Source organism: Syngnathoides biaculeatus, chromosome 22 (genome assembly GCF_019802595.1).
Source record: "Syngnathoides biaculeatus isolate LvHL_M chromosome 22, ASM1980259v1, whole genome shotgun sequence".
NCBI classification, from domain to species: Eukaryota; Metazoa; Chordata; class Actinopteri; order Syngnathiformes; family Syngnathidae; genus Syngnathoides; species Syngnathoides biaculeatus.
Genome location: NC_084661.1, coordinates 1,312,629 through 1,338,505, shown reverse-complemented (window position 1 = coordinate 1,338,505; position 25,877 = coordinate 1,312,629). Strand labels below are relative to the sequence as shown.

Here is a 25,877-nt window from a genome sequence, read left to right as displayed (position 1 = left end):
GACTGGCTAGGCCACGCCCAAACCTTGATATGCTTCTTACGGAGCCACTCCTTGGTTTTCCTGGCTGTGTGCTTCAGGTCATTGTCATGTTGAAAGACCCAGCCACGACCCTTCTTCAATGCTCTGACTGAGGGAAAGAGGCTGTTCCCCAAAATCTCACAATACTTGGCCGGGTGTTGAAATACTTATTTACAGCTGTATCACGCAAATAAATCGTTAAAAAAAAAATCATACATTGTGATTTCTGGATTTTTCTTTTTAGATTATCTCTCCCACAATGGACATGAACCGACCATGAAAATTTCAGACCCCTCCATGATTTCTAAGTGGGAAAACTTGCAACACAGCACGATGTTCAAATACTTATTTTCTTTACTATGTCAGTGTGTCCATTGATGAGGAAAATAATAATTTAAATCATTTTAGCTAGTTTTCATTTTTTTTAGGCAGAGATAGACGTTGCAAAACACAGTAAGGTATTATAGGTTTATCCATTTGAAATCAAAACAGTGTCAGCCTGCCTGTTTATCAATCTATTTTATTTACAGGAGTTAACAGTACTGTACTTGTCCCCATGTATCCATCGATCCATACATTTTCTTAGCCGCTTATCCGCACAAGGGTTGCAGGGAGTGCTGGAGCTGGGTCCTGTATTGGCCAGTTCGTTCTGTCGCGTCCCATCGAAGCGAGAGTAGGACCCAAATGCAGGAACTCGGAAGACGCAAGGTAGTTCAAGAAGAGACATTTATTTTATGCAGAGGTAGGGGATCGAGCAGGCAGTCCGGTACAGCAGCGGTAGTTGGGACGTCGGGCAAAGAGAGCAGGTGAGCGGACAGGCAGGAGTCGGTACACAGGAGAACAATCAAAGCAGGCAGAAGTAACGAAGGAGTCAGGCTTACAAGGTTGGTAGGAGAACGGACGAAGATCGGTACACACAGGTTCAATCAGGGATACCGGAGCACACGAACGGGACATGAAGATCATCCGAACTGGCGCCGGCCAGTTGTCATCGCGGTCATATAAATCCACAGCATAATCAGGCTGCATGAGGCGCAGGTGTGCACCTTCCAATCAGCGCACCTGCGCGGACACCCGCACAGCTTGTGCTGAAGCGGCAGGATCATGACAGTTCCCTCAGACAGTTAAAAACAAGAAAAAGCTTTGACAAAGCATGTAGGCATTACATATTTGGTAACAGTATATTTCAGAACGACTAGGGCAAACATGCCTTTAGGATAATCAAATTGCAAAGCAGAATGGCAGTTGTAAAGAAAATTGAGCCCTTTCCTAAATTATACTATGCCATATTCCAAATTAGATTAAATGGGGGGGGGGATACTGCTATAACACTTCCATCCAAGCTTTCATTTTACATTTAATCCAGCATCACCTGCAGTTTAATGTTTCTTGAAGAAAAATATGAACATTCCAAGATGTTCCCAGTCAATTGACACTCATCAAATAGGAACAAAGTTGAAGCAATGCAGGGATACAAATTTGATATGAGCAGAATAATGCTGTGACTCAACACTGATGAATAGTTTTCCATCATTAATAGTACTGTAGCCATGCAATAAGATATGAATTTTCTGGGTTGCTTATCCTCACAAAGGCCACGGCAGTGCTGGAGCCTATCCCAGTTATCATCAGGGAGGAGGCAGGGTACACCCTGAACTGGTTGCTAGCCAATCGCAGGGCACATAGAGACAGACAACAGTCGCACTCCCAATCACACCTAAGGGCAATTTACAGTCTCCATTTAATGCATGTTTTCTGGGATGTGGGAGGAAACCGGAGTGCCCAGACAAAACCCACGCAGGCACAGGGAGAACATGCAAACTCCACACTGGGATTTGAACCCCAGTCCTTAGAACTGTGAACCCAATGGGTGAAGGGACTCTGTACAAGTTTTACACAATGTGGAACGTTGGCACACTTATCTCGTACCTGTTCTCAATGAAGAAGATTTTACATCTTGTACGACTTTTATAAGGAATAGTTCCTATAAATAGAAATGTCTCTTGTTCTTTGTTCTTGCTGCTTTGTTGTTCTTTGTTCTGTATGCCGCACCAGGGAAGCATTGTCTGGTGCAGAAAAAATCCTTGGGTGTTTTTTTACACACTTGGCCAAATAAAGCTGATTCTGAGTTGCTTCACTGTGGCACCTAGTACCATAACACTATAGTTAAATGTAGAATGGTGATACTAATGTGCTTAAGAAGAGCCATTTGAGAGAAAAAAAACTCAATCGTGGGTGTAAGGAAAGATCTCACTCATATATGCAAACCATAAAAACAAAAGAAGAACCTGTCACAACTGTTCAAGGAGTTTTTTGCTCTCATAAATAAAGCATCCTAATGTGCAGTATCTTATCTACTCCGTTGTTGCCTTTGCGATTTGTGTTACTTTCCAAAACAAACAAAGACACCGAAAGAGGAGTCTGACGCTCTGAGGAGGTGGCATCCAAAATAGTTACTGGAACGTGGAGGTGGCAGGACTTTGGCCAGGGATTGGTTGGGGAGGAAGAGAGAAGATTTAGAGACGCAGTCGGACAATGTCAGGGAGGACAAGAAAGAGATCAGATGAATTCACTTTGAAATGAGGGGAGACTTATTATCGGAGTCCAACACCTCATGAAAAATGGAGATGATATTTTGGATATGAGAGACGTGCTATTTATTGTACAACTTCAGTAAATTATATCAAATTTATAAGTGCACTCCATTCCATAACAAACAGCAAACAGCGGTGATATCAGGAAACAATAGGCCAAATTTTACATAATGGAAAACATGGAAGAACATGCAAAAGAGGACTATGAATGAAATTTAATCACAACACATTATCTTCATTAAAAAATATTATATACTGTAAAAATTCAATCTTAAGAATATTTTCTGTATTTCTGGTCAAAACTAATATGAATATACTTAAAATAAGACTCACCACTTTGCAAGTAACTTTTTTTCCTGGGAATTTTTACTTGATTTAAGAATGTGCAATGACTAGAAAAGAAAATGCCAGTGGATTAGGCTTTTCTCTCTTATTACCATTATATCTCTGATTTACTTATTTCTGGTTAGATTTTACTTGAAAATTGTTTAAAACAAGTTGGTTATTTGGTGATGATTCTTATTTTAAGTGGGATGACTCTATTGACTGACTTGTGTTTTCAGATTATTTTTGGCTAGGACTAAAAAAAAATGTTCTTGGTAAAAAAAAATTCCATGTTTTTGGGGTGTTCGGACGATAAATAAGGCTAAAAGCCACTTGTCAATATGATCATCAATCCATCCATTTTCTTAGCCGCTTATCCTCACGAGGGTTGCGGGAGTGCTGAACCCTATCCCAGATGTCAACGGGCAGGAAGCAGAGTACACCTTGAACTGGTTGCAAGCCAATCGCAGGGCACATTGAGACAAACAGCCGCACACACAATCACACCTAGAGGGAATTTAGAGTGTCCAATTAATTTTGCGTGTTTTGGGGATGTGAGAGGAAACCGGAGCGCCTGGAGAAAACCCACACAGATACGGGGAGAACATGCAAACTCCACACAGCCGGGTCCTGGAACGAAACCGGAACCTCAGAACTGTGACGCCAACGCTTTCCATCTGATCCACCATGTCATCTCAATAAGGTAATTTTACTGTAATTCCCACTTAAAGTGCCACTGACACCTAAAACCTAAAATTTAGTATGTTGTTAACCAAAAAAAAAAAAAAAAATCCAGAATGGACTCATCTGTTTGTTCACAGCACGTCAGAATGTTGCCGTATATCGATTTTTTCCATTTCCCACCATTAAAAGTCTCTCGAGGGATTGGTGTTGAAGAAACAGGAAGTGACTTTTTTTTGCAGACGCCTATAGTGGCGGGGTCAAGTGTTTATATCTATTGAATCGGCGAGAAATTAGCAGATTCTGCGTGTTAGCCAAAATGCCGGTTAAAGCTGGGGTCTTTTAATGCATTTTTTTTTTTATCTGGCAGAAAGGTTTCATTTGTCTTCTTTTCCTTTCGCATTGTCCTGCTATGGATCGCCACTGTGTGTTATCTTAGATGAACGTATATTTGTTTGGCACAGTTTTACACCGGATGCCCTTCCTGACGCAACCCTTTTGCATTTAGCTGGGGAGAGAAGGTATTCCCAGGCAGTCTCCCATCCAAGTACTAACCAGGGCCAAAGCCGCTTAGCTTCCGAGATCCGACGAGTTTGGGCGTTCTCAGGGTAGCTTGGCCATAAACTCAGAAAGGTATCGCTTGTAATTGCAAGAATGTCTATAGAAAACCAAACCAAGCACAAGAACATGTAAACTCCACACTGGAATTTCAGGCAAGACAAGTCTCTCATTGTATATATTATAAAGGGAATAGTCCCTATAAACAAATGTTTCTTGTTCTTTGTTCTTGTCTCATACCTGTTCTAAATGAACAAAGATTTTACATCTTGCACAAATTTTATAAGGAAAAGTTCTGACAACTAGAAATGTCTCTCGTTCTTTGTTCTTGGTGCTTTGCGGTTCCTTGTTCTGTATATCATACCAGGGCAGCACAGACTGCTGGCGAAAAATTCCTTGTGTGTTTTTACACACTTGGCAATTAAATCTGATTCTGATTCTATGAGGCAGACGTCCTGACCACAACTATACGCTGCTGCCCAGATATCTAGATTTTTCTATCCATTCCTCCATTTTCTATAGAGCTCATTTAGGGCAAAAGACAAACTACACCTTTGACAAGTCGCCAGTCATTTGCAGGGCACACATAAATAAACAACATTCACGCGAAGTTTAAATGTCATTTTGAATATTTTATTTATTAATCAACCAATCATTAATTAATCTGTTTGAGTAAATGTTCCAGAGTGTGCTAATTCTCATGGATGGCCTGGACAAATACTTTAAACGTGTCATTAAGTTTATAACCGGTTTAAAATTTAAAAGTGATCTGAGTTGACATAATTCAGGCATGAAACCGCTAAACATTCAGTGACATTTAAAACTGTCCGTAACATTTTATGTGATTCAGAGAATTCCGCCAAGAATTCCAAACCAGTTTGACCGTGAGGAAATATAAAGAGATTTAATGTTCTATTCTGATCCTGTAAAGAGATAGTTAATTATTTTGCTCATTAGATACAACACCACGGAAATAAACACAGCAGATATGCAACAGAATATGTTTACTCTCCGATACATTTCAAAGCCTCCTTTGGTGACACATTGTTTAAACAACTTTATAACTAACATATCTGGCTCTGATGGAAGCAATTGGAAGCCAAATTTCTAAAGAGCAACTCTGCGTGATGGAATGTTCTGTATAACAGTTCAAGGTTGGGATTCCTATGAGGCAGAGCACATAGGTAAGAAACATTTTTAATTACCAGATATTAAGTTCCTTTAGAAGCAAAAAGGGAGGAAGGGGACCAACGTGAAAGAGACTTGTAGCATGTAAAGGTACTGGTCAAGCTTCGTAGTTTGACTTTCAAAACAATATTCCAATCATCCATCCATTTTCTGAGCTGCTTATCCTCACAAGGTTCGCAGGAGCACTGGAACTTATCCCTGGTATCTTCTTCCGCTCTCAGGTCACAGGACCAGTAGCTTTATCAAGGATGCCCCGACTTGCCTCTCCACAATAGCCATAGTCTCTCCAGGGTGTCCTAGATCATCCCCTGGGTCTCCTTCGGGCAAAACATGGCCAGCACACCTCACCAGGGAGGCGTCCACAGCAGATGCCCTAGCCACCTCACCTGGCTCCTCCCAATAGCGGCTCTACTCTGAGCTCCTACCGGATGATGGAGCTTCTCACACTAAGGGCAGTTATTTGAAATAATTATTTCTCCAATTATTACTGCCACCATCAAACCTAACCCTTTATTCTACAGTGTTTCAAGTAATAGTTCAATCACTCAATAACAATCACTTCTCATACAAATAAGCAGAAGGTAACTAGTCTAAGATTATATAATGCGTGAGAAACTATATAACACCTTTAACACCTGTGGTGCAACTTTCATCACTCTGAGTCCCACATTCAGAAAATTCATTTTCTACGTGGACTACTTCCAAGGTCACCTCACTGTTCCAAAAATGAACTCGAGTTTATAATTCCAAACTTTTGAACTAAGTCCACCGTTCCAAAAATGAAATAGTTCATAGTCATCCACCCCCCTCAATATGTTGTTGTATTTAATCCTCAAAATACTGGTATTCCATTTACCCCACTGTTACCACACATTACATGTAGTAGCAACTTTCACCTTTCACTATACATTCTCATAAATGGGAGGAAAAACATTTTGCGTTTTTTTATTTTTTGCTTATGCTGTTTAAATGCTAATACAGTATTGTATGTGGATTCCTCTCTTTTGTGGTCTCTTGCTTTCTGTCCTAAAAGGAGGAATAATGTTGATTGCCTTCAAGTCAGTAAGCTATTCATTAGCTCATTGGCTTTGTTATCACATGTACATGACAGAAAAAATAACTTTTTCATTCAACTGTCAGATGCGCTGAATTGAGTCTTAGCTAGAAAAAAGGTCAGCTAATTCCTTTTTTAACAATGGAAAAAAATGATCTGATTCTGATTAAATGCAGCAAAAGACCAGGGGACTATGTACATCATGTGCCCTTGAGGTCAGGGGGACATGGGGGTTTTAAGTCCCTGTGACTTCCTCCGGGTGGACAGTTGTCATGGTCCCTCGGTGGGGCTCAAGGACCGCCCAGGGTCCCTTGGTGTGGGACGTGTACCGTCCAATGGAGTGCTCTTGGGTGGACTCCTGGGCCTGATCCCGGCGGCTCTAAATTGATTGGGTGACGTCCTCAGCAACCGCTATGCAGGCACAGGACACTTTTACTAGTCATTGTGCATGTGAAATGGTGTCCATTCACTTGCATGTGTCCACAGGCAAACACTCCTGGGACTGTTTTTATGGGTGTGTGGGCACTCACTTAATGCCACTTAATACTCCCGCGGTCCTGCGGCCAACAATTCACACACTGCATCACGTGACCTGCGCATCGCCATGCACACGTCAAAAAAAAAGTTGCTGCGTAGCGAGAACCGCGGAGCTTATCTCTCATGATTGGTCTGTTTAGTCACATGCTGTGATGACGTACTCACCGTTTGTCCTGACTCCATATAGCATCTACGTCTCAATCAACTTTGGTAGCACAATTAAATGTATTTGGTCATTTGGGTCCATTTGTTCTTCCATGGTCACCATTGTTGTTGCTTTGTTCCTTTTTACGCAAAGTTAGACAAAAAAAATGAAAAAAAAACTGCTACAGGAAATTGTGCTGAGGAAACCCCACTCAGGGGAGTCCTAGCCAACACCAGCCTTAGTGACACCTCTAAATTGGAGAAGAACTGCAACACATTTTTAAAACTGAGCATGTGGGTAGTGCTGGAGCATGAAGGCAAACTATGCGCGGGAGACCCGCAGTGATGTCAGCATGGTCACCGTACGCACGAGTATAAAGAAACCTTTAGTGTGACAACTAACTCATGAATATGCGAATTGTTTAGGTATCACTCACGCACACTCGTTTCCATTAGTCTTTTATGATTTACATCATCATTCACACCAGACTTCAGTTGTACATCTGGCTTCACGACTCTTGTCCTGCATGCTTCTCTGGCCCTTCTTCTATCCTACCTTATTTTGTCCTTCCCTTAAAGCACAGGTGTCAAACTCCAGGCCCGGGGGTCAGATCCGGCCTGCCGAATGATTTTAGATTGCCTGCTAAGATAAATCATTTGTGTCAACTTCCATGACTGTTGTTAAAATCTGTCCAAAGATTTCAAATTCTCCTGTCACAAATGATAATGTTGAGATATTCCAGGCATTTTCGTGTTACCAAACATCAACAATAGTTGGAATAATCCATTATCCTTGATTTCTGATTCCAAAACCAGTTCAGAAATTTGATGTGTAAATATCTTGAGGCGATAGTGTTTATGGTTTCAGTAAAAATAACCCTCTGAAGGAAACTGTAATCGCAATGTGGCCTACAACAGAAATGAGTTTGACACCCCTGCCTTACTGGGTGTAGCACTACTGCACCATACAACACTCGTAGCTATAGTTTCATTGTTCTCGATATATAAGGATTTATTTTTATCATCTTGTTTACAGCTATTTTTTTTGTCTGTCTTTATTTCCCACTCCCCTCTAGAAACTCTGTTCTGTTCAACTGATCAACTCTGATTCTCAAAAAATATCTATGCAGTACTAGGAAACCACGGCAGCTTCTTAAAAACTCCACTGTGATGCAGGAAAACTGTTATGGCATAAAAAGGATATAGTGTAGCGCCGAAGAAAAGTAGTCGGAGGCGGAGTGTTGAACACGTGAGCAAACCTCGTTTTTAATACAGACATCAACATGGTGAATCCATTACGGCGGGAACTCTCTAACACCCTCACACCAGAAGTGTAACAAACAATAATGTCCGTGCGGAACCTCATAACCTAACTCAAGTTCCCTTAGGTGAATTATGTAGACCACTACACCACCCCCCCAGAATTCACCCATAGTCAAAATCCCTGTGCCCTGGAGGGACGATGGCATGACCCCAGCGGGTGTGCACTGCAGGGGCCGAGGGGGGACGTGGCCGCACAGTCCATTGAGTGAAGTGTCCAGGGACCTGACGTGGTCGAGGACACCCCGGCAGGTGCAGGGAGTCAGGGCAAAGGGAACCGCCCCCGGCGCGGGGGGAGGGCCAACCCCAAAGGACGAGGACTTCCGTCCTTCCTTGGGGGCGCAACTGAGGCAGAGCATGACCCACCAAGTCCACATTGACGTGGTCAAACCTCTTCTCGGGGACAGCAAAGGACTCCATGGGGCTTTTGCGTGGCGATGCACCTTAGCACACTGACAGGCCACGCACGAGTCGACCCAGGTCTGTACGCCATGGTCCGAGGCCTCGTCCGCACTCATATGGGAGTAGTCAAGACGCAGATGCACAGCGCCGTGTCGGATGTCCGTAGCGTACTCGGAGATGAATGACAGTTGGCGGTGCTGGTGGGCAGACCACGGCTCGGCCACCTTGGACATGGGGAAAGTGGGGGGTTTGTGGTCCACATGTGTCGTGAACTCAGGGCCTTCCAGTAGGGAACGGAACTGGCGGATCGCCAGCCAGAGGCCGAGGAGCTCCCTATCGAACGTTCCGTATTTGTGTTCCCTGGGGACCAGCTGACGGCTGAAAAAGGCAAGCGGTTGCCAAGCACCGCCGACCCACTGTTCGAATACGGCCCCAACGGCGTAGCCTGACGCAAAGGTAGTGAGAGCGACAGGGGCCCCGGGGAACAGGTGGGACAGCATAGCGGCCCGGCTCAGCACGGCCTTCGTGGCCCTGAAGGCTTCCACCCTCTCGGCTGTCCATTTGATGTCCCGGTTGGGGCCCTTGCCCTTAAGAGCCTCATACAGCGGGCGCAGGGTGTGGGCCGCCCGGCGGATGGAACGGTAATAGAAAGTCACCATAGCCAGAAACTCTCAGAGCCCCTGAGCTGAGCGAGGTCGGGGAAAAGGGGAGACGGCCTCCACCTTTGAGGGAAGCGGGGCGGCGCCGTTTTTGTCGATGAGGTGCCAAGCCAGGGAACTCACCAAGGAGGAGCTGATACATGGTGCCATCAGAGAGTGAACTGGAGACTGCCATAAGTCACCTCATTGCAAACACAGGCAACCGAGGAGAAAGTCAGTGCATCCACAAGACAGCCCATCTTCACGTCCACCAGCAGCCCGTGGGCACAAAAAAAAAAAAAGCTCCGAGGAGAGAGAACGAGACATCAGCAGTCACAAAGTCCCATGTAAAGCGCCGACCCCCGAAACATAAGTCCACAGTCTTTATGACATAAGAGCGGATAGGGGAGCCATTAGCGGACAGTAGGGGTGGCCCTTGAGTCCCGCCAGCAGCGTCATCCGCAGTGGCATTCAGGATGCTCCTCTGGGCGCCGGTGTCGCAAAGGAATTTGTGCCCGGAAAGGGTGTCCTTGACGAAGAGCATCCGGTTCTTCGCGCCCACGCTTAGGGCCACAACAGAGTGCGGGCTTTGGTGTTTCCCGCCACGTCGTAGTTGCAAGGTGCGCGGCACCTCTTCGCTTTTGCGCCAAAATGGGCATGGAAGTAGCACAAGCCTGTACCAGCGCGGCAGTCGGTGGTGATGGGGCCCCTGCTGGATGACACCCCCGTGCCCGGGGGCGAGTAACTGCGCGCCAGGGCCAGCAGCCCAAGGGAGAAGCGCTGGGTGGCCAGGAAGAAACGATCGGCCTCCTCAGCCAGGGCATGGGGTTCAGTGATAGTAGTGTTAGCGAGTGCTGTCTGAACATGCGGCGGCATGTGTCTGAGAAACTGTTCCATGAAAATGAATTTGGGCTCCTCCGCACCCAGCAGGTTTAGCATCATTTCCATGAGTTCGGACTGTTTGCTGTCCCCCACTCCATTAATAGCTAAAAGACATCGGGGACACTCTGGCCGTGAAAGCTCAAAAACCTTGAGGAGGTGAGCCTTGAGCCCAGCATATTTATCTCAGGCCAGGGGAGATGTTGAGCTCCCGAGGGGTGAGACAACGTGGTAATAGCGCGCGGTGTCATCCGAGATCTCGTAGAAGGCGAATTGAGCCTCCGTCTGCGCGAACCACGCTGCCGCGGACGTCTCCCAAAACTCCGGCAATTTGAGGATGGCGATTGCCATGTTCGGTTCAGTCTCGGAAACGCTGGGACTGACGTCGGGGTCACCAGTGTACCGCCGAAGAAAAGGAGTCGGAGGCGGAGAGTTGAACACAGGAGCAAACCTCGTTTTTAATACAGACATCAACAGTGTGAATCCATTACAGCGGGAACTCTCTAACACACTAACACCGGAAGTGTAACCAACAATAACATCCGTGCGGAACCTCGTAACGTAACTCGATGTCCCGAAGGTGAATTATGTAGACCACCACACCAGATACTCCATTCAGCTTTACCTAACAGCTGAACAGGACAAAAAATGAGGAAAAAAATGCAGCAAAAAATGAACACTGTTAATGATAATAGTGTGTTGGTTTTGAGTCTAGGTTGGTCTAGGTTAACAAATGTGCCACCTATCTTGTTTTAAAGCAGGGAACTTACACCATATCATTGGATTGCAGCATGTTGCTCTATGCAGGTAGTGTGCTCAGAGCCCAGTTGGAGAGAAGAGAGTAGGATTGGATGAAACAAACTCATTTTGAGGTAATGAGAAGGAGGTGCTGTATATTTGTTAAAATCTTCCTGTATCTAACAATCAAGTACTGTATGATTTATACTTCTCTATGGTGTTTAACAACTGCACTCAAAAATATAGCGAATTGGTGGGGTGCTGGGATTCACTTTAGGGTGTGCTTCAACACCCACAAAAATGGGCTTTGTGGATAACGACGTAGATTATTTAAACTTTATCCTGCAACATTTCTATTTGACAAGACTGTCCTGCTAATGTGGGTACGTATGGTTCTCTTCTAATGTACTGTAAGGTACATGTTATCCTACACGTGCTCCATTTAAGATTCTTAATAAAACTGCATTCTTACATCGAACTGAACTGAAAGGAGTGCATCCAGGTGATTGCAATACAAACCAATTTTTGGTTCTGGGATAATAGAGTGAAGTGCAACTACTTTTGTTGATTCAGGCAGTGTCACACTTTTTATTTTCAGAATCAGTCCACTTCCGACTAGTTGTGACATCACGCTGTGGTGAATGTGGATATGGGGTCTCTAAATAGTTGAATAAACTATGCAATCTTGATACAACAATTATGTCACAATAGTCAGCTTTGCTATCAGATATAAGAGAATGTTTTCCCCTTCTTTTTCCCTTTCTTGATGTTCTACAGTTCTACCACTTCCATCATTTTATCAATCAAAACATTCATCCAACCACCCATTGCTACACATTCTATATATTCCTATCTAATCAGTCCATCGTTTACCACTCCTCTACCCAAATCCTCCATACAATCACACATCAACACAAACAAATCATCCAACCAATAAAAACAAGAATAATCAGAATCAGCTTTATTTGTGCCAGGTATGTTAAAAAAAAATAATAATAATTATTAAATATTTCTCTAGCAGACGGTAATTTCCCGGTACGACATGCAGAACAAAGAACAACAAAGCAGCAAGAACAACGAAGAGACATTTCTATTTATAGGAACTGTTCCTTATAAAACTCATGCAAGATGTAAAATCTTCCTCATTTACGAGGTACAAGATAAGTGTGTCAACGTTCCACATAGTGTAAAACTTGTACAGAGTCCTTTTACCCGTTCGCGGTTCCCGTAGTAGCTGTCATTGTCCCTATGTTCCTGTGGCAAAACATGACATTCGTGTTTTGACGAAGTAAATCAGACTGTTGGCTAGGTAATCCCAAATTTCCTATGGTACGACTCTGAGCTTAGTAAAGTAAAGGGCTTGACTAACAGCTTTCTTTTCAAATGATTGCTTTGCTACACTACTTCAGAAGGATGCAACAGGCGTGAAATTCAATTATGAAGCACACGCTCCAGAGCCTCTTCTGCTTTAATCCCTCGTTTGCTCTGAAAGATTCTAAACCCCTTTTCAACCAAGTTCTCTCCCTTAGCCTTGTCTTCTATTAGCCTTCTGTATGCCCTGAACATCTTGTATTTTCTCCCATGCAATAGCCGGCTTTGAACTCAAGAATCCACCCATCCATTGGGCTTCTTTTATTGACACATTCTTGCACTTCAACATTTTCTGTCATTGTTGACCTCTGGATGGTACAGTATATCCCTCTCACCCACAATTAACTTTTTATAAAGAAATTAGTAACCGGCAAGATTCTGAAGTATGCAAACATTTATGAACCAAAATATAACTTATGTATGTGCTGATCTTTAAACTTCAGAAAACTAGACAAACGAATAACTAAACTTGGTACATCACTATATCCTGTATTATGGTTTGCATTATTAATTACTTGAGTTAATCATAATAGTTCAACCATGACCGAAGGCACCCACCATTTTTTTTGACAAACGAAATTTTAAAAATATCCAATTTGTACATATCTTTATGTTTAAGTATTAAATAAAGGGTGGCATGGTGGTGCAACTGGTGAGAGCAATGACATCACAGTTTTAAGGACTGGGGTTCAAATCCTGGCCCTGCCTGTGAGGACTTTCCATGTTCTCCCCGTGCCTGTGTGGGTTTTCTCCGGGCATTCCGGTGTCCTCCTACATCTGGAAAATCATGCATTAATTGGAGACTCTAAATTGACCCTAGGTGTAATTTGGGTGCAGCTGTTGTCTGTCTCTATGTGACCTGCGATAGGTTGGCAGCCAGTTCAGGGTGTACCCTGCCTCCTGTCCGTTGATAGCTGGAATAGGCTCCAGCACTCCCATAAAACCTAATGAGGCTAAGCGGCTCTGAAAATGGATGGGTGAATGGATGGTTATGAAATACAGTCTTGTTTAGAGTCTCGATCAAGATCCAAGAACTCAAGTCTTTGCAATGGATCAAGTGCAGTTTTGTTTTACTATGTACAGTTTCTGACAATACATCTGGAAAATCTTCAAAAACCCATTTGATAATAATGTGGATAATTGAGAGAAATGACAACAACAGACTTTAGACTTTACCCATGGCTTTTTCATTTTTAAAGTTCAATCATAACCCTTAAATCAGGAGTTGTCGCAAATGTGTCATGTCTCTACAACCAAAGGTCTGTGGAAGGAATGACGGGCTTGAGGTGGGTCAGTGCCAGGCACTCTGTTTGGTCTGGACTACCAAGAAATGCAGGGTAGTTTCCCTGCTCTGGACTCTAGCCTGGGAAATCTAACATCCCATATTCCTCTCCCATCCCCAGACCCTCTTGAGTATAAAATAGACAGGGGGGGGGGGTCTGATTATGTCCTTTCCCTATACTCAAAATACCTCCACTTAACCATATTGACAAGAATCTTCTCATGCATCATTTTATTTCTTTGCCTGGGCCTCCAATTTGACGCTCTACAGACTCCAGCTTTCTACTTGCTCCTCTGCTTTTACTTCCAACATCTGTAAGATGACCTGTTTCTGTGTGTCTCAGAGAAGTTGACTGGGATCTGCAACTGTCATCAGGCCTGTTGCAAGAAATTGATCGACTAAGGGTAATGACATAATACCAAGATTTGTGTGACAAACTGTTGGTGTGATAAGATGTATTTATTCTGTTCAACATATAAAGCCCATAGCTAAAGCCACATCACAATTTTCCCAATACTACACTCAACTCCAAAGCAGTTGCCTAACATAATCACAGAGAAAACTACAGATTACATGGTTCCTGGAGTCAGTTGACTTCATCTGAAATATGTGCAAAAAGTTGATCCAGTTAATACTTGATAAGAGACATGACTATTTTTTTTATCAGAGAGCTGCTAACAAAGCCAGTTGATTGTATGGGAAATCCATGGTTTTTGGAGGAGGACATGGTTGATGGTGTCAGAAAGGGCAAGAGGCTTGGGACTCACAAATCACATCCGCTAGCATGAGCCTTTTCAATCCAGCATGATGCGCAATGGCTCCATTGAACTTTCACACTGTCTGTTTACATGGCCCGAGGCTTGAGCTCCTCCAATTTTTGTTTTTGATTCAGTAACAGGCAGAAATTCGCCATTATTTTTTAAATCTGAAAACTTGATGGCAATATAAGGGACTGCCAAGGGTCACTAGTGTGTGTGTGTGTGTGGGGGGGGGGGGGGGGTGCAGTACAATAGATAGAAATAGCTTTGCAGACCACAGGGAAAGCCCCTATAAATTGTGGGACACTGGTCAGAATCCTGCTTATGGCCCCACAGCTGTACTAGTTGTACTTGTTTGTACGAACGATGTTATGTGATGGACCTTTTTGGCAACACTATTCAAAATTCTTTGTTTGAGTTTGTTTGTAGACTTGCAGATGGGAAACAAGATGTGTTCATGTTCTCGAGAAGTCCTGGGGGAACGGAGGACATTTTGCCAAAATGCCATGTTGCCTTGGCAGGACAGCAGCAAAAGCATGCCCAAAATGCCACTCTAATGCTGGTAAGTTGTTCTGCCATTCGTAACATGAGGTCATAGTCACACATGCTCCCAATATCTCAATCAGACAGCTTGGAATAAAGTGGTTGTATAAAGCAAAATGCAACCAGGACCAGGAGACCAGCCATTGTCTTATCAGGAGCATGCCCAGATTTAAGAAGTGCACACATGGAGGCCAAACACACTACTGAACTATGTAGCAGGATGTCACCATTAAGTTTACAGAGGTTAGCTCAATCACGCTATACCAGGTGAATTGAAGACTAAATTCTCTGTAGGTACAAAATGAGAGTGAGTGGTAGTTTTTTTTACCCACACAATATGTGCCCTGAAATTGACTGGTGACCAGTCTAGGATGTACCTAGTCTCTCGCCCAGTCAAAAGGGTAGGCTCGAGCACACCCAAAACCTGTGCGAGGAGAAGCGGTGTGGAAAATGGATGGATGAATTGATGGATTAGGCATTTTCACTGACAGTATGCCTTTTTTTGCTGAATAGTAATTGTTAAATTGTTGAAAAGCAGCAGTGTGGGTGGTCACGTGGTCATGACCCCGCAAACCTCTCATCCTAACAGATCTGTTTGTATTGGTTTTGTTGATAAAATTTCTTTGAACATGTGTAAGTTAACTTGTTAGTGACCCATTGATGTGGTTTTTGAGAAGTTTTATCCACCTTTATAGAACTTTGAGCGTTTTAACACTGCTGCCACATCTCCAACTGTCATGGCATGGAGAGAGTTGACTGCCGTAACATCCTAAAACTCCTCACAGACATTGATCACTGGTGACATAGAGCTGAGGTCTGGAGACATGATCAGCTACATTGGTGTATACGCACACGTATGGGGTTGGGAGAGGGGAGAGAGAGACTGCAGGACTTGATGAAGCCTACGTCCTATTTAGTGACGGACAGCATTGTTGTAATGCTGAATCCCAGCATTAGTGAGCGCCAAAAATCACAGATTATATCTTTAAATCAATAACAAGATAAACCATGTGATTAACAGTTGACCAAACTGATGTTTAATCTGCCCTTTGCTCACTATCAGATAGGTTAGGCGCCATCTTCCCTGTGACCCTAAGAAGCAGTAAAAAGGGGTTGATGGATAAATATGTAAAATGGTATATCAACAACATAATTGGGGAAAAAAACAATAAATCAGCTCTTCAACTACCCATCCATCCATTTTCTTAGCCGCTTATCCTCACAGGGGCCGCTTGGAGTGCTGGAGCCAATCCCAGCTGTCATCGGCCAGGAGGCAGGGTACACCCTGAACTGGTTGCCAGCCAATCACAGGGCACATAGAGACAAACAGTCGCACTTACAATCACACCTAGGGGCAATTTAGAGAGTCCAATTAATGTTGCATGTTTTTGGGACGTGAGAGGAAACCGGAGTGCTTGGAGAAAACCCATGCAGGCACAGGGAGAAAATGAAACTCCATACAGGAGGGGCCGGGATTGAACCCTGGACCTCAGAACTGTGAGGCCAACACTTTACAGCTGCTCCACCGTGGCGCGCCCCTCTTAGTCAATTATTAATTTAGTGACTGAAATGTTTGGTGCCGCACAATACCATGAGCAGTTGGTAGCACCAAAAGTGACCACTATGCCCTCAATTGACCTTTGAATCGTAGGACATTTTTAACTACGGGCTCTTGTGAATGTGATGTTGTAGCTGTAGCTCCAGTCATGTCAGTATGTGTGGGAAACACAAAGAGGGCCAGCCAGTGTCACATACATTGTCCTGTTCCCAAAGATTTCAAAATATTTTTGTTTAGGTTGTCAAATTTTCATTTGACAGTAAAAACATACTAATTTGAATGGCTACAAAACCTTTTCTGACAGAAAACTCACATCATTGCACCTGTTAACAAACTACTTGCATTTTTTTTGAAAAGTTCAACAGGAGAAAAGTCTTGAAATAGCTTTCCCATGAGTTTCTGGTCCAAAATAAAATAAAGGGGGCTGGCAGGAGCCACCCACAACACTGGTGCGACCCTATCATGGGAACCATGTAGAGCTGTCTGCAGATATTCTAGTAAAACAGCCATCCCAAATTCCCCTTATTAACATCACTAAAATACAAATGCTCAATTATCTTCAGCATGTTCTGGACTGGAGGTTACTTCTAATATGTGTCTGCATGACTGCCAGGCTTATCTTCAGCTCTGACACGTGTAGCTTTAAATGACTTCTTGACTTGTTTTAAACATGGTGAGTGAGGAGAGGATTAAGCTCATTGCATTAAAAGTGTAAGAGCAAAGAGCCAATAAGACCTGTTAAAAAAAAAAAAAAAAATAGGGAATGGTATTAACACACACATTCTAACTGAGCATTTTACAACAAAAACATTGACATTAAACACACCGAAAAGACCACTTATTAAAAGAAAACAACCATGCCTCACAACTTACAGAGTTGAAGCATCTCTGACAGGCCAAAAAAGACTATCCACCAGAGAAGAGAGAGAACAAGAACAAGTGAGGATTCCACTTAACTGATTCTGGTTTAGGGAGTTGTGGGGGTAGATGAAGCAGATTCAGCTGAATAAGAGGACACCAAACAGCACCGCTTACCTTTCCTTAATTCATTCTCAGACTGGACTCTATTTTAGGGACTTTGAGTTGGCCACATAACTCTTTTTCCACTGTAGATTTTTTTTTTTTTTTAATAATCCTCCCTTTAACTCTGCCCTGTTTGTCTGGTGTGATAAAGCAAAGTGAGCACATGCTATCTGCATTCATGTATGTTTGAATGGCTATGTCAGAAGAAGTCATAGAGTTTGTTGTCCCCCCCCACCACGTCACACTGAGGTTATTTACATTGGGGACAACTTGGAGATCAAGGAACAAGACACACTTATGCAAAGAAAGTCCTGTCTGGGTGGGCAGCATTTCTCCCACCCACGCAACAAAATAATGACCAGACTTACATGCACAAGACAAATTCAACATTTTTTTTTCCTATCAAAAAGGTAAATTTCATTAAAATCCTTGACTCCCCTTTTTTAACCTTCATCCTTTAAATAGCAGTACAGTCAAAACAGAAGAGTCACAGATGAAGAGGCCTTCCTCTTTAATACCATCTGGGGGGCTTGGAGGGATTTTAGGGACCACACTAAAGTTGTGAGGTTAGAAGTGGGTCATTGATCTAAGGGGCCATTAAACAGGACCAAAGAGTCTTCACTGCACTCTACTATCCATTTTCAGGTCATCAAAAACTCAAGCTATTATGAGAAGGCAATTGGAATTTTAACAATAAATAATTTACCAATAATAAAGTTATAACAGGAAACAAATAAGATTTTACAAGAAATAAAGGTACTATCAAAATACTATCTGTGATTTTATCTAAGTAAAGTTGTCAGTAAAAATAAGTAAAGCATTACTCCCCACCACTTCATGTCACAATTTATATTTTCCAAATCAGTTAAGTAGTTCTATTAATGTACTGATCAGAATAACCAAAACACTAGTCCACGTCTTTGGCCTTGTAGCATTTATGGATGAATGTAAACAAGAAGAAAGTCTGGATTTTCTGGAAAATCTACCAAGCTACAGTCTTGGAGGGATTCATTGGATCTGATTATTTAATTATTGTGTTGACACCAGAACAAATAAATCTCAACGAGAGAATATGAACTAAAGTTAGATTAAAACAGACCAAAGGATGCTAGTGCAAATGCACCTACAGTTGACTTTTTTGGTGTGGAACAGCTGTCTGATGATCGCATTCACAGGTACCCAGAAAAACCACATATAACACACAACAGCACTGACTATTAAATTCAAATTGGTCTATTATTCTCTGTAGATACCACACCACAAAGTGATAATAAGCATAAGATTTATAGAATGCATGGCAAGTTGAGTAACTCTAGAAACTGACCTTTGTATTCATGTTTGATCCAGAGGAAGTCAGTTGCCAGTAAAAGGCATTAACCTTTCTGAGGTCATGAAATAATGCTGGCAGGAGATCCCATCAGTGAAAAGCCTACAAATCTTTCGGAGATAAGATTTGGAGTGTCAGATGACTTTTGAGTTTGTGTGTCAGCAGGGGATGTCGCACAGCATGTTTTCTTAACTTATTTGCAACACATGCTTCCAGGAGCCAACACGATGACCTAAAGCACAGAAACCAGAGGGATGCTTAAGTGACAAAACTTTGACATCACAGGCAATTTGGAAATGTGCCCACTCTGTAGGAGCATGACAGGACAAAGACACCATAAGCTACTCTAAGGCAGCTTTATAATAAATGTCACAAGTACAAACTCAGTCTCATACAGACACTAGACACACCGTCAGCAGCTAGCGCACACAGAGGTCCTGCAAAATTGCTTCCAAAGTAAACAAGCACCTCCTGCAGATCGATTTGTATCATGCTAAAGGGGTGGAGAGATTTTATGGTTTCAAGAACTGTTGCTGTTTAAATATTGTATCTCATATGATCGTGTATATATATTAGAAATACTGGAAACTGTATGTTATTTAAACTCACGCCTAATAAATATGACTACCATGTTGCAGAGAAATCCTGACTGATACAATTGCGGCCTCTGGGTAATGGAATTTGAATGGTTGCGGTTAAGTACAAATGAATATGATTATATAAAGTGGAACTTCTACGGTTGTCCAGGGATGCTGGTTGACTACCTAGTTGTTTGGAATGAAATAAATTTCCCATATGAAACAAATTATAAAGGCTGTTATTAAAATAACTAACTGGAACAATTTTTTTTTTTTTTTTTTTTACAGGTGCAAATTAAAATACTGTCGTTTGTAAAACCATAGGTGTGGGGCTGGGAATGGTCTCCCCTCCTTGTAAGACTTTATCCTCTTAGATCATTTAGCGAGGTCATGTTTTATCTCGTGACCCTTGTGAGATTAGGCGGCTCAAAAAATGGATGGATATAAATTGTGGACAACTGAGTATTGAATATTCCTGACAAGGCAGTTATGAGCACATTCATACTAAGGGTTTTGTGATGGGTTGGTGCAGGTTGTGGAGATGGAGCCTGCAGAGTGGATTGTCAGCATTAAAGTGTTATGTCAATGCATTGTACGCATGATACATGAGGGCAGGTCTAAGAAGACTTGAGGCTAGGTGGGATTTGGCTCCCTGCCTCTCGCTATTCTCTCCCGCCTATCTCCCATTATTTTTAATAGACAAAACACTGTACGGCACATGCCGTACATTCTGGAGTATAGGAGATTATGGTGGGGTCCCGATATCCACCTGCACAGGCATGGTCGGGGTGCTTCTGTGGGATTCTTCTTGGGTAGGAACATTGGCTTGGATGGGTAAGGCCACATCTGCCTATACTTATTGTGCCTGCAAAGCAACTGATGACTAACATGTATGTATTATGGTGTGAATTCACTAGCATGTCACCTTAGATGCACATCAGGATTTTGTGGTTTGATGTCAAGCCAGTATGCTAATGTTAATTTCCTGGACTGTAATCTCATTTGCACTCATCTCTACAGCTATTTGGGTACTGCATCGCCACACTCACAACACTGTAGCATTGCCTGGCTCAACTGTCCTGTCTCGTTCCGTTAATGTGCTATTTGTTATCTGTTGCATCCCACTCACAGTACCTTCCCAGTCCATATAGTATAGGTACTGTTTTGCCATAAAAAAATAGATATATCCTTTTAAATAAACAAGCAGCTGACCAGAACAGGATAAAAATATTTTAAGTGAAATGCAAAACATTTAGAAAGGAAGAAATACTTGTACTCACATCATAGATTATTCTTTTAAAACAATAGATAATGAAAAAGTCCCTTTATATGAGATGAATTTTCACCTTTTGGAAAAAGTAAATGAACTACTAGGGAGTTTACAAATCACAAATGAAACAATGCAAGCCAGCAGGGCTTGATGCTTGCTGAAAACATCATTCTTTCCCATGTGATAAGGGGAGTGTAAAGCTTTTCCACTGAAATTATGCTGACATGATGTCATGTGAGTTCTCTCAGCTATGACAACATCAACCATTTCATCAGAACAAACTGCCAACACCAACATCCTCTGTTTTTTTCGCTGTCCATCTCCTCCTAAGTTTTGAATATTTTAAACAACAAAGTGTATGTGTCACATCTCTCAGTGAATTGTGTATTTTTTTGTTTTCAAATCCAACTCATCCTTTCCTCTTTGATTGATGGCTTCGATATAACATCTGCTTCATGAAACCAACAGCAGAGCTGTAACTCAATGAAGGAATTCACAGCCTCATCCAGCTCCATTCATCCAGATCAATGCCCTTTCTGGACACTTTGACTTCAGTCTATTTCAGCCCTGTTATTTTGATCTATGTATCTACATTGCTAAATGGATGGATTGTTACACTGAGGGATTTCAAAGCAGGTGAACCGAAAATGTTTTGCAACTATATTGTCAGTACAGGTACATCGGGTAGCTAAACATCACAAGCCTTGCAATCTCATTCTGCTACTTAAGCATGTGGAATTCCTGTGGCTCACATCGATGGTTGCCACAATTTCATTATTTTCTCATGTCCACTGGCTGTGATGAATCTACTTTTATATCTAATAATGTATTGCCAAAGGTATTCTCTCACTCATTTAAATCATTCACATCAGGTGTTCCATCATTTCCATGGCCATTCGCTCACCGGAGCTCAGTAAATACAAGCGTAATACTGTGATAAGATCCCACCTGTACAACAAGTCGGGATATTTCCTTGCTCCTATATATCCAATAGTCAGCTGTTGGTGGTATTATAACAAAGTGTAAGCAATGGCGATAAACAGCAACTCGGTCACGAAGTGTTAGGCGTAAAAAGCTCAGGTGCAACTTTCTGCACTCACTCGCAGAACTTCACACTGCATGTCCGTTGGTTTCCCTGGCTGAGAAATGCGTTCAAGCCATACAACACCAAATGCTATGCAAAGCATTTGATGCAGTGAGGTAAAGGCAACAAACTACCGCTGCACACTAAAGCAGATTCTCTGAAGTAACGAATCAGAATTGGCAATTTAATGCATGAGTCTGGGTTTGGCTGTTACAAGAATTAAATATTTGTATACTGTACCAATGACTAGCATAGTCATTGATCTAACTCTAATATCTCAGTCTCAATGTTTCAATTAATCACTTGCTTAATCTGTCTTTCTGGGTTATACAGTTTCTGTAAGAAATAACTTCACCAGAGAGCTGAACTCAGCCCAGGAGCCAATAAGCTATTTCACAAATACATTAGATTCCATCATGTTTGGGTAAGAGGCACAGGACACCCTGAAATGGTCGCCTGCCAATTCCGAGTAACGTAAACAGCAATTCACACCTAAGGACTAGAGTCTCCAATTAACTTAAAGTGAACATTTTTTAAATGTGTGAGGGAGCCGGAGTACCTGGTGAGAACCCACGCAAGCACAGTGACAACATGCAAACTACATGAAGGACTTCCAGAGCACAGATTCAAACCCACAATTTCATAACTCTGTGGTGAATTATATTATGTACCCACTCAACATCAGGTGATGAGACTGCACTGTAGTGTGTCGTGACATTTACAGTTGAAGCGAGTTTACATACACTGGAAAATTTTTTGGTCTCAAATCAGACCAAACCTCTCCTGTTTCAGGGTTAGTTAGCAGCACATAAATGATTGGATTTTGTTAAAAATGAGAGCGAGAATCCATTCATTCATCCATTTTCTTTGCCGCCTATCCTCACGAGGGTCGCGGGGAGTGCTCGAGCCTATCCCAGCTGTCAATGGCCAGGAGGCAAGGTACACCCTGAACTGGTTGCCAGCCAATCGCAGGGCACATAGAGATGCACACACACCTAGTGGCAATTTAGAGTGTCCAATTAATGTTGCATGTTTTTGGGATGTGGGAGTAAACCGGAGTGCCCGGAAGAAACCTAGGCAGACACGGGGAGAACATGCAAACTCCACACAGGCGAGACTGGGATTAAACCCGGGTCGTCAGAACTGTGACGTCAAAACTTTACCAGCTGAGTCACCGTGCCGGCCGAAAGCGAGAATTTATTTTAGAATTTTATTTTCTTCTAGGTCAAAAGTTTACATACATTTCCTTCATGTCAAGTAGCATTTACTTTGAACTGTATGAGTGTAAGATATTCTAGGTAATCTTCTACAAATTTCTGACGGTGCTCTTCTGGACTCCTGGCACTTTACTCCAGGCAGATGTAACCGAGTCAGGTTTGTCAGTTGCTTTGCTTCCAGACGCCTTTTGAGATGTGCCCACAAATTTTCAATGGGATACAGATAAGGGCTTTGTGATGGTCATTCCAAAACAGTGGACTTTGTTATCCTGAAGCCACTTTTTATCCATTTTGGCTGAATCCTTCGAGTCATTGTCCATTTAGGAGACCCATTTTCACCCACGTTTTAGCTTCCTGGCTGATGTCTTGAGATGTTGCCTTAATATCTCAATGTAATATTTGTTTTTAATGATGCTGTCGATTTTATGAAGAACTCTAGTTCCTGCTGCAGCAACAAAGCCCCACAACATGATGCTGCTACCGCCATGCTTCACAGTTGGTGTGGTGTCCCCTTTTTCCCCCCAGATCCAACATTAGTCATTATGGGCAAACAGCTGCTATTTAGTTTTATCAGATCACAGAATTAAACAGTCTCTAAAAGTTAAGATGATTGTCTTGGTGTTTTTTTTTTTTTTTTTTTGCAAACATGTTGGTGCAGGACTCGTTTCACATAATTACCAGCTTCATATAGCATTTTCACAAGGTCATTAGCTTTTAATTCGGGGTTGATATGTACATTGTGGACCACAACATGTCACTCTGGAACACGGAGCCTGTTTCGTTCCTGAGCCGTGTGATGGCTGGACATTCTCATGATATTTATACATGCCTATAATTGTTTGAACAGATAAACATGGCACCTTCAAGTACATCAAAATTGCCCACAAGAATGAGCCAAATTTATGAAGCGCCACAATTCTTTTTCTTATTCACTGTCTGATTTATTTTGATTTTCCCATGATTTCCTTCAGCGACTCACTGATGATGGCATGGTATTCACGCATGACTTTGATGCAGGTAGCATGCGTAAAATTCCAACTCAGTGGTGGGTGGTGTCGATATGTGCCCTGTGACGGACTGGTGACCAGTTCAGGATGTAATCCACCTTTCACCCAAAGTTACCTGGGATAAACTCCAGCATTTCTGCAACCTTAGTCCAGATATGCACCTATTATCCAAGAAATGTCATTAATATGGTATGTAACAAAATTTTATAAATTTTGGTGATCCTGACTGACCTGAAACAGGAGAGGTGTACTCTGATTTGACTTCAGACGGAGAACAAAATAAACTGTGCATTTTTGCACAGTGTATGGAAATTTCTGGCTGAACTGTATGTTCTCTGTATAATACTTGGAAGTTGATCTTGCACATGAGACCTCAGCGTCCGTCGAAAGATCAAGTTTGGATGTCAAATATTTTACTCTGCACTTTTTTTGCTTTTTGTAACCCTTTTTATTTTTGCAACCTTTTTTCAGCCAAAATCCAAGAGCAACATTGGTGTTGAGAAGTTAATTAAAAGATGAGATTATACCAGTTACAAACATAAACAGATAAGTTATAATACACAGATTGTATTGTAAGACTCCAATGATAACCAAATATTTTGACAATGTTCCCTATAATCTGAAAAAAAATTGTCTTCATTTTTTAATTTTTCACAATTCCACCAAGTTATCTCTGAGAATTTTAAAACCTGGATGTTGGGCAAATACGTGACTTGACTGATCTGAGAATTAGATAATCAATGTTCATTAAATTTTGGGAAAAGTGTTTTCTTTTATGCTGTTAAAAGTAATATAAGTAAAAAAAAAAATTAATATAAAGTTGCACTTATATGCTTCAAAGCTCACCAGTTCATCACATACAGTTGATAACGATAGTCTTTCACAAAATTCACGGTCTTCAAATAATTTAATATACCATTTCATTTGATTTTAGACAGTGTATCTACAGAGAACTCACAGAAACGTGCAACCAACACAAAATGAGGGTCAATCCTAAAATTTTCAATTGATTCAGTGAATCATTAAAGAGATAAGGTACGAATACTGTATATAAAGTTCCCTACCATGGTTCACAGAACTGTGAGACCAAACTGCTGCTAAATTACCAGCCTTAGCTGAGCCACGACCGGCCAACCACAGAGGCAACCACAAAAGAACTTGGTAGCATTCAACAGGAAATATCGACTCAGCCAATTACCCATGAGCTCATATGTTGCCAAAACAGCCTTTTAATCCAAGAGGTCAGATCACTGAGGGCTGGAGCAGTGTTTAGCATCTACTAAATGAAATGAGTCAAAGAGTGGCTGACAAAGGTAAGGGATTAACATGGCAATCATAAAATGCTCATTACTTTTATCTCAAGCAGACTTGACTACTGTAATGGTCTTCTGACTGGACTCCCCAAAAAAGAGTATCAAACAACTGCAGCTCATTCAGAATGCTGCAACTCTGGTTCTGACCAGAACGAAGAGGTCAGAGCATATAACTCCAATTCTAAAGTCCCTACACTGGCTTCCAGTGATTTTGAAAATAGATTTTAAAGTTCTGCTACAGGTCTATAAATCACTAAATGGTTTATGTCCTGAATACATGAAAGAAATGTTTACAGAATACAAAACTAGTAGAGCTCTGAGATCGACTGACTCAGGTCAAATAGTGAAATGCAGAGTCCGAGGCAAACATGGTGAAGCAGCATTTAACTATTATGTTACACACAAATGGAATAAGTTGGCAACAGAGGTAATGTCAGCCCCAAGTGAGAATGTTTTAAATCTAGGTTGAAA

At 42.1% G+C, this 25,877-nt stretch overlaps 1 protein-coding gene across 14 annotated transcripts in view; it reads right to left on the bottom strand.

The window, feature by feature from the left end:
* myocd (myocardin) overlaps positions 1–25,877 on the bottom strand; it is a 140,699-nt gene that overhangs the window by 93,745 nt on the left and 21,077 nt on the right. For 10 of the 14 annotated variants that reach the window (XM_061810338.1, XM_061810336.1, XM_061810343.1 and 7 more), the window contains one exon: positions 18,935–19,169. The exons of 3 other annotated variants lie outside the window; for them this stretch is intronic. The gene's annotated coding sequence lies outside the window, so the exon portion shown is untranslated. Of the gene's footprint in view, positions 1–17,171; positions 17,323–18,934; positions 19,170–25,877 lie in introns of those variants that run through there. One more of the 14 variants, XR_009793603.1, reaches the window with a different exon arrangement.